A 14,822-nucleotide genomic window follows, 5' to 3' on the forward strand; every position below is an offset into this window, starting at 1 on the left:
ATGAGTAGCTACATGAGCGTCTATATGGGTTATTGTTTTTTGAGGATCAGTATGAGTGTCTGAGTGTCTGTATGGTTCAGTGGGGATCTTATATAGTGCATAGTTCCATGAATGAGTAACTCACTGCTTGTTTGTTTTGAAGATAGCATGTGTGCAGGACTGTATGGGTGGATGAGAATGTGTATGGATGTGTTAGTAAATGAATGACTGCCCCATAGTGGCTGCATGGGTAGGTGAGTAGCTACATGAGTGTCTATATGGGTTATTAGTTAGTTTTTTGAGTATCAGAATGAGTGTCTGTATGGTTTGATGGGGGGTATTACTTAGCGCACAGATGCATGAATGACTGACTCACTGTTTGTATGTGTTTTGAAGACAGCATGTGTGCAGGACTGTATGGGTGGATGAGTGTGTGTATGGATATGTTAGTGAGTGAATGAATGTCTCCATTGTATCTTTATGAGTAACTATATATGTTTTAAACTAGTATATGTGAGTATTGTCGTATATAAGTGAGTATATGTGAGAGTGAGAGATTGGAAGAGTTCCTGTATAAATAAGTATGTGTTTATATAAGTGATTGTTTAAGTGAGTAAGTATGTGTACGTTTCTGTAGAAGTGAGTGTAGTGGTGTGTGCCTAACTGTATATGCAAGTAAATGGATGTTTGATTCTATATTAGCATGAGTGACTATGTGTGTAAGTAACTCTATGGATGAGTGGCAGTGTGTAACAGGATGTATAGGTGTATGAGTACATATGATGAGTGAATACATGTATGAGTGACTATATAGGACTGTTGGTGAATGAGTGGATGTGTATTTAGATCTTGGAATTACTGAATAGGTTGTTGTAACTGGTATTGGTATGTCCATATTTTTGAAAATTGCAGTTTCTAGTTTTGAATGTGTGTATCGAAGGTTATATTAGGGTAAGTGGAGGTCTGCAAATTTATCACAAGGATGATGTCATCAGTGATATCATCAGTGATGTCATTTGAGATGTCATCATTCCTACAGGGTGTGACATGCCACAGGCGCTATCATGGCGGTGGTCTGATGTAAAGGCTCTACTATGAGCCTTACACAGTCACCGCCGTGACACTGCTGCAGCAACGCCCACCCACCCTGGATCACACTCATATTCCGGTAGGCAGGCGCACAATGGGCTTGGAGGTCCGCCTGTTGTTGTTGGGCCTAGCACTATGCTACCATGCAAACTTATGCACTTAGTGTATGGAAACAGCATGCACTCTACTAAGTAATGTTGCCTTCCTGCATTGTGCCCTCACAGACACACATACAGGCACATATTTGCTCTGCATATTGTTCAGTACTGTAGCCTTTCTGTGTTGTGGCATAATGTGCTACTTGCAACCACGCACTGCCAGTACACACATTCATCATGTACACGCTGCACAACGGGAAAGGCATTATAATAGATTAATATCAAATAAATTGGGATAAACGCAATATAACGTATGGTGTTTATGGCAAAGGTTTCCGTTTCTTGGATATATACTGGATTAAAGATTTTGATTGCGCCATGCCCGGACAAATATTTACTAAAAGGCTAAAACATTACAAGCCTAACTGAGCCAGATTTTTTTATGATTTACTCTTCGACTACCCCTGTCTTAATTATGTGTTCCAGGGGTAAGCCATAAGGGCACCTGACTTACTCCTTAAAACTTATATTTATGAGGAAGAACTTGCACTTTCGTAGAACGGTGAAAATAAAGAACTTTGCTGTTTCAGTATATCGGCCAATTTGTCGCTCATTGGAAGAATATTGCTTTCCAAAAAGTGTCATCTTTATATGAAACAATTAAAACTATTTTAACAAACTTTGGATGGTTTTCTTTTCTGATTAACAGTGTATACATTATATGCTCTGAAATGCATTGCAAAGGAAGTAACATTTTACACCTGTCTTTTAGTTTTTTTCATGTGAGACCATTAATCAAAATTAACAAAAATGAAATTAAAAGGTTTAAGCGATGGTTTAGACACAGAATAGTTTATTTAGAAATTAAGGTTTTTCTTTGTGCATTTCCGTTTCACAAACTCTGCCAATACGTGCATGTTTATCTGTCCCTCTGTATAAATCAAAGAAAATACATTTTATTTACATGTACTTTGATGCTGTGGCTGTATTATGCTTTTCGCATTTCAATGCTGCATGTTAGTTTAGATTATGTGTTACATTTTCCTAATGTTCTGCAACAGGATGATATATATGCCATTAACAGTCATTATTAGAATTGCTCATTCACCTTGTAAGTGCGTAATTGCATTTGCAAATTACAATTTCATGGCACGGAGAGCTTTATTGTGAGGCAAGCGCAAATAAATCAGTGTTTCATATTATCACTGAATCTTTTTAAAGCGTCCTCATTTTGGAGATAAACTCAGCAATTCAATGTTCCCTTTAAAGTATAGGCAGCAGGGCAAGCCTTTGCGGTGCAGGTTCACAAAGAACATTGTCTCCCTTCACAGCACTCCCTTTCCAGCACAGAAAGTTTGCTGACCATGCATAATGTTTAAAACACCAAGGGGAATATTCACAAGGAGCTATTGTGGAATTAACTGCACTTTATCGCAGCCAAATCGTGATAAATTTATCCCAGCATTCACAAGCTGGTGGTAACAGCCCACAGCACCACTTTTCCGGCGATACCAACCACAAAAGACATCGCCATAGAGGACACGCTCAACTATCGCTAATGAGATGCAGAGTAGGCGTTCCCGTGACAAAAGCAGTGACAACACCACACCTCAACATTTACAATGACCTGACAGGTCGGCAATAAGAACACAAAACACATGATAAGGCGCTTTAGCAGAAGGAATTTTACACCTGCTCTGACCTGGTGTAAGGTCGGACCACAGTCTGCACCACAAAAGAGAGCAAAGCCCACGGCCACACCTGAAGACAAACAGATGCCATGGAGCAACTGAACATGCAGCACGTACACCCAAGAGGGCCACAACACCCACCGACACCACACCCTTGCCTGCAACACCCCCCCCTGGGCCCACCCCCAAACCCGATCCAAGAAACTGCAGTCCAACACCATGAATCACAAAACAAATAAGTTGACTGAGGTCCAACAACAGGAAAATCAACATTCATGCCTGGCAAGAAAATGTAGAACCAGTCATATAGCAATGCAATCACCAACACAAAACACCATACAAACAAAAATAATAAACAACCATTCGGAGCCCTAGCAGGTCCACACTGGACAATCCATAGGACACAGCATGGAAGACAAAATATGACAGAAGAAGGTGTGCCATGCGCCCAACAAAGGAGAGAGAGGGAGAGAGCGAGGGAGAGAGACAGAGTGAGATTGCACAAGCAGTGCAAGGCCTTGCAGGGCACCTGGCACCACATGCCAATGTGTGTGTGTATGGCCATCCGTACATGATGAGCCCAAGGCTGTGTCCCAATCACAGCCACAAAGCCACATCACATTCCGAAACCGCAAGTAGTAGTCAGAAAACCTCCAGGATGAAAGCTCTATTGTCCCAAAGCAGAAGGCGGGAGGACACCTGCACCTCTGACCTTGGTCCAGAACGCACATGGAACACCCTGAGAGAGAGATGTGGATGACTCCCACACCACGCATTGCGCAAAAGAACTATCCGACGTATCCACACCCCACACACCAAAGCCCCTGTCTGAGGTACCCCCGCATGGGATGGCCTTGACTCACACGGAAACAGCAACCCATGCGGCCCAGCATTGCACAAACATTCAAACCATTGCTCAGAGCCGTGGGATATCCTCCACACAACTGCTGCAGCACAGAAGACAATGGCAGGCCATACCAGGCACATGCACAACCCCGTCACGTGGGACACTGCCATGCATGCATGCTGCATTTACTGGGCGCAGTGCCACTGGCAGTGCTGCAGATCAAATAGTGGCTCAGCTTTCGCATTGCCTACATCACCTGCGCCCAGCCCTGGTTCCACTGCCGAACATGCACATTCGAGTGTCCCATGGAAGTCTGCTTATCCAACACAACCATAGATTAATTGGACTATGACTTGAGTGTGCGTTCCCTGTTGGAACACGAACAGGAGCCCGCCCCCAAACCCGAACCAAGAAACTGCACTCCAACACCACGAATCACAAAACATTCAGGTGATTGACGGAGCTGGTGCAGTATTGCCATATAAAAGCCCACATCACATAAAGCCCCATGGTGGGCCAAACACAGTCCTTTGGGGATTGAGCAGTGATTAGGAAGAGGAAGAGTGCATTCCACAGCAGGATTGCTGTGTAATTGCTCAGCAGTGATGAAATGGCGGTACGTGTCGGGGTCCGGGTGAATGTCGCAGAGTTTTCTGGGGGTCAGTAGGAGATTTTCCCATGGCATGCTGCATAGGTCATCACCAGGCGGGAACAGGGCACATGGCGGTGATGGATGCTACTGCCACCTCCTCACACAGTAATTACCCTCCCCTTCTTACTCCCCTGATAGGGGTTCTGTGTCCGGTGTGTGTGGCGGGGTGAGGGCTGTATCACTGTGTGCCACTAACACAACAGACTGCAAAGTTAATGGAGCAGCATTACTGTGTGCCACGGACACATCAGGGCCTGGAGCTGTGTGTGTCGAAGTTCCTGCTGCAGTCATCTGGAAACGGCTCAATGGCAGCAATGGTAAGATGAAGTACTGCAGGGCATTGAGGTTCCCCGTTACTACTTGCTGGTGGCCAGCCATGGCAGACAGACTTCCAGCCTGCATCTGCTTCATGGTCTAGATTTACCTCTGCATCTGTGCCAACCCTGTGCTCTGATCGCTGGTGCCTGTCTGACCACACAGCCCTTGTATAATGTTCAATGCCCCAGCGAAATCAGCCAAGGTCTGTGCTGGCAGATGGTGCATACAAGGGGTGTCCGATAGTGACTGTACGTGGTCCCTGATGGGACTCAGACACCCACGTATGGCATTGAGTTTGGCTATATGCAAGAATGGTATGGAGTTCCTCTGGAGACAAGTGTGAGAGCAGGGAGCTATTGGGTTATGCAATACGTGGCCCTGTGCTAAAAGGAGAGGAAAGGGAATTTGCCTTTTCAGAACTAGAGCTCTCAGACACTTAGCAAGGTAGGTGTCATGCTTCATCATATGACCCTGCCCCTTGTCAGGTCGGCACTACAATACCTGACGGGCACCCAGAACACGGCTCTTTAGCGGGGATCTTTTGTTCCTGCCGTTGGGTGCAGTGGGGGTGAGGGGCCCAGTGAGTGTAGATGTGGGAGGGGAGTGAATAAAACAGGTCAGTTAGTCCTAACAGTTATTTATTCAAAAGGTAAACTGCCTGATTAAAGTATAGAGAGTGGCAGTGAACTAGAGGCTATGTATCTAGCTGCATGTGCCCTACTCTCGATCGGTCAACATGTTTCGTGCCTTAAACGTCAGGGAGATCTGGGCACTTCTTCAGGACCAAAGTGAACGCTATCTACACAAAGTGGTGGGTGAAAACTACATACCACTTCCTCAGGTAAATAACCTGTAAATCAGAAGACAAAAACATAGTAATTACAAGGGAGTGTGTAAATACTATTTGTGACGTATATCTTGTGAGCCTGCTCTCATAGTGCCATAGAAACACCAGTATTAGGTGAGTAAAATAGTCGCATTCCCAGGCGCAACCATGTGGTGAGTAAGACTAAACAAGGCATTGTCATTTATTTAATAAGGTGCGGGATCGCATGCACAGACTGTGTTCGTTATAAAATCATATGCTCGAGGGAGCCAACACTGCGCATGGCACGTAACTCTTAAACCTATCTTTAGAGTACCAAGGTGGCACTAGTGTTACATGAATTCGCAGACACACCACTGAGTGATGGGTGTAGCTGAAATTAAAAGGTAAGATAAGGGCTCTCAAACACTGACAGCTACATAAAAAACATGGAATATGGGTGAAGTCATACAAAAAGGCAGTACACCTAACACGTTGCCCAAGATAAGAACCTTGCTCACCTATACCATTGTCTATTAATGCCTGCAGCAGTAACCGGCGGTCAAACAATGGACACCAATTTGGGTCCTGTGAAGGTGGAATGGGGGAGGAAAGGGAGACTGAAATGCAGGTAACATCGCAACAATACACAGACCTGCAAACGGCTAGGTGGTCGGGCCACACAACATGCAGATGGTCATAGCCCAGGATAAAGGGTACAGGGGTGCTGACCTAGACCCTCAAAGCCAGCCTCCACCTCGTGCAGACCAGGTATACAAAGGCACTACCACTGTGCAGCACAAGCGCTGGTGGGTGTAATGGCATAAGGGCCCACCCTAAGCACCCACCAGCGGGTCACAACAACAGCCTCAAGGGCCGGTACACGTGTAAGGTCAGAACACAGGGTTGTCGGCTAAGGAGGGAGAAGTAGCCATGCTCAGCCCAGAGTCCCACTTAGCTCCGTGATGTCGACTATCCCCGCTGTGCCACAAAAAAAACAGTGCGTCCAAGCCTGGGGTGAAAGAGTCTCTACTTACCAGCATCGAAGAACGCTCGGTCAACGACCTACCCTGCCGCAGAATCCGGGATGGTATGGAGTGCATTGGTTGTGCACTGATATAGCCACCGTTCAGAAATGGGGTGGGCGGGGTCATGTGAGGGGGTGTAGTCTAGCGAGGTTAAGGAGCCCAGCTGTGTGTATGGTTAGATGGGCAGTTATTGTAGTTGCCATCTTGGGAAAATGCCTACTAGTGTGGACTAGTGTGTACAAGTGTAGATCAAATGGGTATCTCACTACCTGGCGGCTGCCCGGGGGTCAATGGGGTTGACCACGTAGGCTGCCTCATGTGAATATAATAACGAAATAGTAGTGTAACCACAGGGTTGTTGCGTAAGCAACCAGATGTGAAAGGAGGATTCCAGTGGAATAGTGAGTCATTGGGGTGCTGCTGCGAAAGATGTTGTGGAGCAGTCAACCCTGTCGTGTGATTAAATGAGGGATGGGACTAGGACATAAGGTTTGGCTAATGACATACTAGTAGAGTCAGTCACGGGCTCTGCATGGCTCGCAAAAGTAAACACGGCCATCTTGGGAAGAGTGGGCAGGTGTATCCAATTACCACAGTCGTGTAGGCCAGTTGGTGCTGATGAAAGTCTTGTCCTCAGTGTCAATCAGGGGGCGCATAATCTGGAGTACCGTTAGGGCGATTATGAAGCGAGTGTGCATGTATGACAGTGCGGTAGGTAGGTCCATATTATGCATTTCATCGCGCCACATATTGATTTTAGTATAGACCACGGGTCAGAAATAGGGTCCTGGGGTTGTCCGTAGTTGAGCACAAACTGGGAGGACTGACGTACAGAACTTGCCACTAGGTGCATAATGTATAGGAGTGTAGGATCTCAGTGCCTGTGTTTAGCTTGCACGCACAGTGACAGGCACTCTCCTTCAAGTCAGGAGTTTCTTCTAGATGAGGGTACCCCAAGGAATTTCCTTATTGAGCCCATGAGTATGGGTCGAAAGTCTATGGACCCACTGCTGCTCTATTTTACACAGGACTGACTTGGATATCTGTGTAGGTGACTCCAGAATGACTCAATGCAGTGACTCAGGCTTGTGGTTAGCATCCTTGAAGTTTGTGTATAATTTAGTGGTAACCCTTTGGCACTGCATGTTACTTTTGTGCTTTGTTATCCAGGTCTTGCCTGATCGCATAGTCATCCCTATGTATTTTAAGCCACATGGGCACGTGATCATGTACATGAAATGGTTGGTGTTGCAATTGGTATGTTTCTTTAATCTCCGTTTGAAGCTAGCCAAAAGAGAGATTTTCTTAGCTGTGACAGTAAATTTACATACAGCGCAGGACCCACAAGGGTAGTGTCCTGGTGATTTTTGTACGCTATTGGCCTCATTTCATGTTTTTTGCGTTTGCGTTTCGCATTTTTGTGGCGCGGTGTGAATCTTCACATTGATTTTAACCGCGTTATCTGGTGTCTATCACATGCTACCTCCCTGTTGTGAATTCCACGTTGACACAGGGTTATTTTCCTGTGATGGGCTGCGATGTTGATAGTTGTGTTATGCTACTCTTGTGGTAGTTATCACACGTCCTTGTGAATATACCCTCAATTCTTCACACACTTTTGTATTGGAATCATAATAAACTTTCAAGGCAGAGTTTATTTTCTCAGTACAAAAACAAATGGCCCCCGACTTGCCTGCTGTTCATCGCAAGGTGGACATTGCAAGGCAAATGAGTGGAAGTGCATAATCCTCATATAGACAGTGGACGATTTGCTGGTGTAAACACTGTACTTCCTCCAAATTAAAATGGAGCTGATTTAGAGCAGGTCTCACACTCTGCCAAACTCTAAAGGAAGTCCTTTGTCAGAGCAACATATATGCGAATCAGGCCCTTTTGTCTCCAAGGGCCTTATGTATGAAAGTTTTTTTAATTTGCCAACGGTGCAATTCGGTAAAATTGCCATTTGCGAGTGGAAAGTAACCTTTCATGATGTATGAAAATGTAGGCACATTTTGCAATTCCTAAAATTGCAACTACAAATAGGAAATTGCAAATATAGATTCCATTGGCACATGTATGAAACATTTACCAAATGCAAACTGAGCATTAGGAAAATGTAATTCCCATTGACTTCAAGTCGAACCATCTGCACACTTTTAAAAATGCACAAAGCTTCATTTTTCAATGTGGCACGTGGCACATACATGCTCATAGGGCATGTGTGCACTTTCCATGAGCACATTTATTTTTCTGGGGGTGCTTCAGGGAGGCATTAGGCCTCCGGCAACCTTCTCTTTGCATTACCTAATTAGTGATTACCAATTAGGTCATCACAAATTAACTATTGCAAAAACATTTGCACCTATGAAGGAATATTATCTAATAGCGGTTCGCTATTTACCGAATCGCTATTAGGCAATATTGAGGAATTGCAAAACCTTTTGCTTTTCCTTACATACATACAGCCTGATTCATCATTCTCCCGTTTTGCGAGCCCCTAATATCAATTCATAACGAATCGCTATTAAGGACTTGCAAAACGGGATTCATGTAGGAATTGCAATAAATATTGCGATTCCTACATGTTCCTTATTTGCGATTAGCTAATTGCTAATCGCTAATAAGGAATAACTCCCCATGCATTCCTATGGGCCTGTAGGGCTATGGGCCTACAGGCCCATAGGAATGCATGGGGAGTTATTCCTTATTTGCCATTAGCAATTAGCTAATCGCAAATAAGGATGCGATTTCAAGGGTGCAGGGGTGTCCAAAGGACACCCTGTAGCACCCCTGAAATGTAATCTACATTGGTGTTGCGCACACACATGTCCAAAGGACATGTGTGTGTGTAACATGCAACTTAGAAAAATGCATTTAAATGCATTTTTCTAAGTTTTTGCTATTTACCGAGAGGTCTGACCTCTCGGTAAATAGCAGCCCAAAATTGCAATTTCGCAATTTTAAAATGCTTCATGAATTGCATTTAAGGAATCTCAAATAGAGATTCCTTAAATTCAATTCTTCGCAAATGTGCAAATTCTTAAATAGCGAATTTTGCATTTGGGATGATGAATCCCAAATGCAAAAATTGCACTCGCAAAAGGCAAGATTCTGAGAATCTTGCCCTTTGCGAGTGCAATTTAGCTTGATGAATCAGGCGGATAGCATTTTGCGATTACCAATGAGTGATTTGGTAAAAATGCTTATTTGATACATGTGGGCCTATATGTCCAATTTATCTTTCCAGCAATACAATATAATAATACCTACTTCTGCAGCTATCCTCCTACTTGTATAGTAGGATTCCAGAAGTTTACAGATTGGCAAAATTCTTAAGTAGTATTTCTAGACATCTATCGTGTTTGTAGTTTTCTAGGGTTCCATAATATATTAATGAAGATTTTCCACAAGGTGAAAAAATTCTAACTGAGATGGAAACCCATCCTGCTGCACTTTCTGATGAAATGGGGTAATAGTTTTGGGTGTGTGAATGGAAAGGGGAAGTTTATTGCAATGCTTTTTAACACAGCTTCTCTGTGAGTTCTTAGTACAATTTTATTGGTACCTCCCTGCCATCAGAAATATTTACATAGCTGACCATTAACTTACGATGGCAGAGGATCCCCATTAACATCAGATGTTCCTCCCATATCAATGCACATTGGATTCTAAAATGCCAACGTGTAGGATTTAAGATTAGAAAAATATTTTTCACCTTAGCTAAACTTAGCTGAACAAAAACAATTGCGAATAGGCATCGAGTACAGCATTTATTGGTAGATTGCTCTATGATCATTTAGAAAATCCAATCAGGTAAAAATGTCTTGAATGCTTGGTAACTTATTGTGATTGGTATGTTTATAATGGGCACTCTTTTCTTACCTACTTTCTTGCCCATAATCATTCTTATTCTCTGCAAAAAAGAATTGCATGAACGATTAATCTTTTTCAACACACAGGTGGAGATAAATAATCTCAGAATGTAAGAATTTGAAACTTTATGGTCACATGATGCAATTTTTTACTGAAAATGTGAAGATAATATTAGTGATGATTGAACAATCACTTGCGGCTAACAAAGATTGAAAATAATCGATGACCAACCAGATGCACTCATTCATACTATGGTTAAACAGATTGAGCATCCAAACAGGAACTGTTATAAAGGTTGGGGCATCAAATTCTTTGAAAATCAGCACAAGCATTATAAATGCTGCCACTGTACCGCAGACATACATCTTTTCTCAATTGCCTTCCAAAAAGAAATTCAAACAAAAATGCACTGTATGGGTGTGCTGTGCAACCTGATGTAGAATTGGCTTCAGCCCCTCCGCTATTTGTGTAGTTGGCTTTGAGAGTCCTTAATGGCTAGATGCAGTAAGTGCCTGCACTTACCATCATTGTGCAACTCCATTGTGAAGATGAATGTCTACCAGACTTTGAAAATGTGCATCCTATCTCAGCTCCCCGATTGTGACCAATTATGTCCTGTTTAAAAGCCCTGTGCTCTCCATGCCACTGGAATCAAGCTATCCTGGTTGAAGAGGGGTGAAACCCCGAAACCGGTCCTAGGATGATTGTTTCCAGTCCAGGGAGGACCTGGCCTGGCAGTACGGGCTAGATTGTTCCCATTGGGCGCAGGCTCATGACTGATTTGCATATGGCTGGGACCAAACTGGAATGGCATGGTGAGCAAAATAACGATGGATTAAACCCAGATCTGTGACTAGGGGTGAACGTTTTGCCAATGTGCAACAGTCCGTCCATCGCCTTGTGTGTTTTGCTGTTCGCCCTATGTGAGAATGGTATGCCCAGACATGGTCCCGTGCTCACTACGCCACTGGAGTCAAGCTATCCTGGCTGATGACGGCTTATAGCCAGAAACAAGTCCTAGGATGCTTGATTCCGGTCCAGGGAAGACATGGCTTGGCAGTTCGGGCTGGACTGTTCCCATGAGGCACAGGGTCAAGACTGATTTGCATATGGCCATGTCTGAACCGGGATGGCGTGGTGAGCAAAATAACAATGGATTAAACCCAGATCTGTGACTGGGGTGAATGTTTTGCCAATGTGCATCATTCCGTCCATCACCTTTTGTGTTTTGCTGTCTAAAAGCCCAGCATTCTCATATAGCCCCAGTCCATGTAGGGTGCAAAATTCTGAACCCATTCTGTTAAACCCTTCCCATGTCTGTGCTGGCTACTTGGCCCAGCACATGATCTGCAATATGAGAATACCTTGTGCTGATGACCAGAAATGTGATGTTTTGTATGCAGCTTTCCCCCATACAAATCAACAAACTGCCATTAAGGAATATGCTAGATGTGGACCAACATCCTTGCATCCAGTATCAAGAAAGGAGTAATTTGTCTCTATCTTTGATGCCAAACAATGGAGAGTCCCATACAAACAGCAACATGTGCTGGTTGTACATATTCTCACTGTTTAAATAACAAATATACATAAGTGCAGCTGGGATCCCCATGGGATCAGGATTACACATATCTGTGTTGGAGGGAAAAAGCCAAAGTTTCTTCTTTGGCAGACAAAAAGATTTCTACCCTGGAAGGATTTATCTAAAGTGTTGATGTTCTGTTGACCTCCCACAAACTGCCGGAAGAAAATATAACATTGGAGCACAGTTTGAGGAGGCAAGGGAGTGATGACAATGACCACAAACATTTTAACAAGTTGTGGTGGAACATTCTGTCACGGACTACTTTGTTGATCCATAACAGGAGACAGGGAGTGATTTTAAGATATGCTGTCCTGTGTGTTTTAGTGCAATCTTTTTTTTAAAGGCATCATTTGGATAGTAAGGAATTGTCCAAACTCATAAGTCTGGAGAATACTAAAAAATGTGGTGGATAACAAGTGAGTAGTGCTGACAGCATCATCAACTGTGCAGTGGCAGAAGCAGAGGCAGAACAAACATGATTTACGGAAGGCTTCAATTTGCTTCCCTGTTGTCATGTGGTCATGTCTGATGATCAGAGCTTGGTATTTATCAACCTAGATGCTCTAGTTGCTGCTGCCAGTAACCAGTCTTAAGATCAAAGGCATCATCCTCTCTGAGAAATCTGTGACATGCATAGCTGGGAAATAGGTTTTCAGGGTAAAGCAAGAATCACCATACAAAAGCTACCTGGATAGCAGGACACAGTGGTCATCGGTGCAAGAAAATTGAAAGATTTCTGCTGCACCACTAAATGTTTTATTTTGTAGAAACAGTTATCGTTTATATGGTTTGCATTGAATAATAAAATCCGAAACATAAAATGCTGATTTCAAATTCTAGGTAGACATCCCACAATCAGTGACAGAAAGCACTGCCTGATTACATATTCAATGATAGCAAAAACAGATAGCATAGCGTGTTGTGACACGCTGTGCTACACAGCCAAACCAATACATATCAAGTAGGGGTGGGAGGATCTCCCAGAGTTTAACTTTGCAGAATTCTGCTGAGTTACATAAAAACTCTGAGAGAGTCCGCTGAGTTCTGTGAGGGGGTGGAATTCGGCAAGTTAGTGCTGGTAAATTGTTCTGCGCTGTAAAATCAGCACAAATGGCAACACGTTACCCACCATAGGGCACTGCTTCTTTCTGCCATTCAAGTAGGTTTTCTACTCGAGTGGCAGAGCTATCAAAGCCTGTGTTGAGAAATCTCACCTAGGAGTTGTTTAAGCACCCACATATTGCACCAGAGGATGCAAATTCTCATTCGTGATTGTCAACTTAATGTTGGCGACCTGCGCGTAAAAATAAATGTCTGCCACGTAGAGGATGGTGAAGTTTTGCCAGAATGCTGCAGTCCAAGTGGCACGCAGAGTGGGAAAAACTCTGCAAACTCCACTGGTGGAGCAGAACTTTTGCCCACACCTAATATCAAAGCCTACATTTTATTCATCAAATGTTAAATCTCCTTATGTGGCTAGTAGGACAAATAAAAAAGGTTTGTGCCTGTGATAATATTTTGCAAATAATAGTCAGCTAACATGTTAATCTTTCATGCTTCCTATAAACTCAGACATGCATACCCCTAAAGTCAAATTCACATTAGTTCCAATAACTTTACAGTTTAACTGATTTAGCCAATGCAAGTCCATCTGAGAACATGAATTTACATGAATTTGCACGCGCATCTGAAATCAAAACAAACATAAAATATTAAACAATTAAATGTTTGCAATATGTATGCATGTCATCAAAACCAGCTTCAGCCTAGTGATCTGGGGAGGAGAACTCAATTTTGCATGAATACTATTTTCAAGATTCATCCCCGAACAATGAATTTATGATGTTTCTACATTCACAACGCCTGGCTTTACAACGCAGTCATTACAACAACCGCGTCGTTACCACTCGTACCTTTACATCACAAGGCATATCAACGACTTGCTGTAGGGGGCGAAGTGGACTTAGCAATAAGAATTCATTTCTATTCCTACTCCAGTTTTGTGCAACAGCAGGGAAGGTGTTGGATTAAAAGTTACACGCCCCCTACAGCAAGGCGTTGAAATGACTTGCGATGTAATGGCACATGTGGTAACAACGCGGTTGTTGTAATAACCGCATTGTAAAGCCATGCATTGTGGAAACGGTGTTGTTAACGCTGTTTCCCCCAAACAACATTAAAGGATTAGGTCCTCCTACATTACACATGGGCACGTTTGCCCTTGTGCCAATAATTCGTCTCATTACCTGCCTTTCAGCTGATCCTCAAATGGCTGTGTCCCTGCCAGGAATTGGTCGGCAGAAAGGCAGGCCCTGACTGGGCTGGCTGTGAGCTGCATGGGATACCCTCGATGAGTCGCTTCTGCCACCGCTGGAGCAGAAATGTCATTAGAGGTGGCGTCCTGAGGTGCTGTTTCTGCTCACTTCCTGATTGGGCAGTCAGATCAGCAGGAAAGCGGGTGAGAGGATCGGCGAAAACATGATGGCACATATCTTCCTGCCATTATCGTAATCAGGTCCTAAGTCAGAAGTTAAAACTTTAGATGGGGATGAACTCATTTTTTGGATCCAACCCAAGATCCATTGTGGTCGGCTTTAAATCACCTCCAGATCCCAGTCAAGTGCAACCAGATGACTGTAGTTGTTGTTTAAGCTTGTGTCACTGTTTTTATTTCAAAGTTTAAAAATTCATGTTTCCAGTTCCTCTTATTTGTATTTTTGGTTTTAATGTCATTTTCTTCATTACATTATTTGTATAATGGGGTGGAATTTTTATTGTATCGTGTTTTCAGATTTTTCATTGTTTTGGTACTTCTAAATGCTTTACACTTTTTCTTAAGTTGGGCCTGTCTGCTCTG

The sequence above is a fragment of the Lissotriton helveticus genome, chromosome 4_1 (genome assembly GCF_964261635.1).
Source record: "Lissotriton helveticus chromosome 4_1, aLisHel1.1, whole genome shotgun sequence".
NCBI lineage: Eukaryota > Metazoa > Chordata > Amphibia > Caudata > Salamandridae > Lissotriton > Lissotriton helveticus.